The following is a 4,317-nucleotide window of genomic DNA, read 5'->3' as shown; positions in this document are numbered from 1 at the left end:
TTTTTGTTGAATAATGTTATTTGATGAAAAATATTAAGAGCACATTAAAAGTTCTACTCTGTTTGTCTCCATTTAAGCAGGGACAAACAGAGTAGAACAAAGTAGTATGCTGCTGTAACAAAAACATTTCCCAACTTGGGATCAATAAAGTATATCTTATCATATCTTATCTTAAGATATGATAAGATATGCTTTATAGGGGGAACGTAGAAGGTCAATGATAGAAATATAGAATATAAAAAATCAAGAAGATACTATAAGTGATCTCTACAATAAAACAGTTCAGTGCAGGATGTACAAAGATATTAATAGGAGGAGGTGCAAAACAGAAAAACTAATTAACCTTTATTTAAACTTTAAATAATACTTTAGATTAGGGTCTTCTTCTAAATAAGAAAAAAGCTTTGGGGGTATCTATCTACAGATAAATATTAAGCCTGACAAAGTAATTAACGTCTAATATATTGCTTTCCTGCAATGTTAACTATGTTGAAGCACTTATTTTAACTGATATTATACATATGGATTATACTCTTATGTATGTAGATAGAATAAGAAATGTGCAGAATATGACAGTGTAATGGTGGAAGTATACACACATTGATAGATGTCTTGTAATGCACTGTTGAGGAACCTGTGACCCAAGTTTTTCATTCATTGCATAACTACACCGTAGTTGTGTATATGATATGTCAATAAACCTTTGAAAATCTTGAAATCTTGAAAGGGATGTGCAAAATAGCCATAATATACAGTCTTTAATGAACTATTAGTAGAGAATAACGAGTAATGAATATACTTTATAGAGATCTGCAGATAAATGTTTAGTCTTCTCAAGCACCAACTATCAAATATCTCTCCTGATTGTTGGCACTTGACAATCACCTTCCCTAAATTTTACTCAGGTGTAACTAAAGTCTGATTTAAGGGTTGTTTATATTTCACATCATTAATCAGAATCTGCAAAGTAACTCAAATAAATGTAGTGGAGTAAAAATACCAGGTTAACCTCTGAATTGTAGTGGAGTAGAATTACAAAGTAACAATGAGCTGTCGTGTGGGTATATATTAATGCTGCGCATTATGGACACAAGCGATTTTCACCCATGTAGTAATTACATGTGTTAAATGTGTACACACCAATGTGTTTCCTATCCCCTAAACCTCCAGGGATGTACACAGTTTAATACTGTCAACTTCTAATTTTGGGAAAAACGAAAACGTCTTTTAAAACTACAATTCCCAGTAGTGACGTGCCATAGAGAACATGTTGTGAAACACTATAGCCAGCATGTGTAGTTCTGGTGGGGCGTTCGAGTCCAGTTTTGAATAGTCTGCCGTGGTTTCGTTCCATTTCAAAGAGCTTGACGCTCGGCGGAACCTTGGCGCACTGCCACTCCAACATCCAATCACAGAGCTTGAAGATTAATCACAGGGTTTGTGGCAAAGCGGACAGGCGTGTCACAACAATAGCTGGGGATTGTGGGTAGTGTAGTCTCTTTGGCGCTCCACAAAAGCATTCCACACAATTTAAACGTATCAATGTTGTTTAATTAACAAAGGTAATCTGGTGTTTTTGAGTTGATGAGTAGTGCAGATATCACTGTCAAACCAATCGACAGTAAGGAGAATACTTACTTCCGGGTGTACAATTCTCCGTTATCCAATGGGAATGGACGCTCACATTGCCTTTAAGAGCTGCCGACATAAACGGGTGCGGTGCTTCCATGAGCGTCAAATCCCGCCGCCGATGGGAATACATTGCAATCAGTTGAAAGCTCTTTGCGTCCCTTTATGACGCTGAAGGAGCCTCGGAGCGTCACAACTGCACGCCACGGACACTGACCAAGCGTCGCTCCTGGACGCTTGGGGAGTGAGAGTGTGTTGGCCTGCCTGCCTGCCAAATCTACCTCAGCTGCTCATGTTTCCACTTGAACTACTTACTGAAGCCTGCCTTTATAAAAAGAAAATATGCAAGATGTTAAATATAGGTGTAATAACAGTGTAATTATGGTGTTATAACAATGTAATTATCGTTGTAAAGGCAACCGAACAACAAATATTTGCCAGTGAGGGATATGGTGTGAAACTTTTCCAGACGCGTGGTGTTGACAGCAAATCAGGTCTTCTCTTTGAGTGCATTTAAGATGTTTATTTGGATTGCAGGATGATGACAGCAAAACAAGAGCCGGGAGTTTAACTGATAACTAAACAACTAACTGTGATAAAGAAATAACCCGAAATTAACTCAAAACAAACAGAAAATAAGCGAAAACACGCACGGTTGAAAAACTGTGTGGCTTCCCTCTGGTGATTCCCAATCCCTCACGCTGTGCACCTGTGTCCTCCCCAAATAGTAGGCTGTACCCTGAAATTGGCTGAGTCCCCGCCTATGCCCAGGTCAATTCAGTAGTATCACAGCACCTTCATATACAAATATTAAAATACATCAAATTGGCTGCAACAATCGTCATTATAGGTGTTACATGGGTGTAATATGGGTCTTATAACAGTGTAATGTAATGTAATTTTCCTAATGTGATTGCCCCTTTATGGGTTAAAAAAAGTTTGTTGTGCCAATCATGTAATAAGGAGACCAAATCTAATGGCTCACAGATTATTGGTGACCTGATCTCATGATTATTACATATTTTTTAAACTTGCATTCTTTTTTGTGGCGAGCGTAGGTTCACTCCACTGGTTGCAAATAGAAGTCAGATTGAATCTAGTTTAGAGAATTAATTAATTGACCACGATTATAACTTGATTTATTATTATACTGGCGATATTATTTTCTTGATCTGTAAATTATGTCCAATTTTTTTGTAAAAAAAGACGAGGAAGCAGAGCGTGCTTCAGGGTACAATCTAAATACTCCATTGAGTGTTGTCTGTGTTTTGGTTTTAGAAGTTAAACCTTTTCACAGTGTTTTTTTGTTAATAAAGTTTTAACAAGTTAGTTGCCGCACATATCTGGATCAAAGATTATGGTTATGGTCCCATACTGATCCCGGTGGCTGAATGGTAACATCTGACTTTGTGCCATTTTAATGTATATGTCTCTCTGTCTGCCTGTCCTTCTCTCTAACTGTGTGTCTGTCTGCCTCTCTCTCTCTCTCTCTCTCTCTCTCTCTCTCTCTCTCTCTCTCTCTCTCTCTCGCTCTCTCTCTGTCCTTCTCTCTAACTGTGTGTCTGTCTGCCTGTCTCTCTCTCTCTGTCCTTCTCTCTAACTCTGTGTCTGTCTGCCTGTCCTTCTCTCTAACTGTGTGTCTGTCTGCCTCTCTCTCTCTCTCTCTCTCTCTCTCGCTCTCTCTCGCTCTCTCTCTCTCTGTCCTTCTCTCTAACTGTGTGTCTGTCTGCCTCTCTCTCTTTCTCTCTCTCTCTCTCTCTCTCTCTCTCTCTCTCTCGCTCTCTCTCTCTCTCTCTCTCTCTCTCTTGCTCTCTCTCTCTCTCTCTCTCTCTCTCTCTCTCTCTCTCTGTCCTTCTCTCTAACTGTGTGTCTGTCTGCCTGTCTCTCTCTCTCTGTCCTTCTCTCTAACTCTGTGTCTGTCTGCCTGTCTCTCTCTCTGTCTCATCCACTGTCGCATTCAACAGCAGGCGGAACATGTAAGCAGGGACAAACAGAGCACTGTTTCATCCTCTCGGTTGCACTATTTGTCAGAGGAGGGGCGGGGAGAGAGAGTGAGGAGTGTCATATCGCAGCAATACGACTGGAAGTGAACAAGAAATAAAAGCTCAGTGTTTGACTTCACAGAATAACCAAAGTCTTTCCCATGCCTTCCATATTTATTCTGATTATGTTCAGGGTTTGTTTTGAATGTGTCATTAAATACGTATTCTCCCATATTTATTTATTATTACCTATGTAGATTCTGCTTTTGGAAAGTTGGCAATGCAATGTGACATTTAATTTCACAAAAAGCATCAGTTTACATAACAAAATTATTAAATAACTTGTATTAGTCATACATTAATTAAATATAAATATAGTTATCCAAGGAATAGCCTCCAACAGCTATTTGAATACTGAGTATGATTATCACCTGTGTTAATCCATGTTGGGAATGTGTGAAATCGCAGTCTGTCAAATCATAAAATTGTATAATTATCTTTTTATGCAGCTTTTTTAACTGACAAATTCCACCAGATACTAGGGTTGAACAACAAAGCTAGCTTTACCCTGTTCTCAGGCTTTGTGCGCCTAAACTAGGCTAAACACTTCATATTAATGTTTACCTTATCATTGCCTTAGTCACTAGCGCTTTTATTGTGAAAGACTCAACCGGATATGTGTTGTGTGTATCTTAACTCTCTGTGG

Source organism: Pseudochaenichthys georgianus, chromosome 12 (assembly GCF_902827115.2).
Source record: "Pseudochaenichthys georgianus chromosome 12, fPseGeo1.2, whole genome shotgun sequence".
In the NCBI taxonomy this organism is placed as follows: Eukaryota; Metazoa; Chordata; class Actinopteri; order Perciformes; family Channichthyidae; genus Pseudochaenichthys; species Pseudochaenichthys georgianus.
This window is presented reverse-complemented; position numbering follows the sequence as displayed.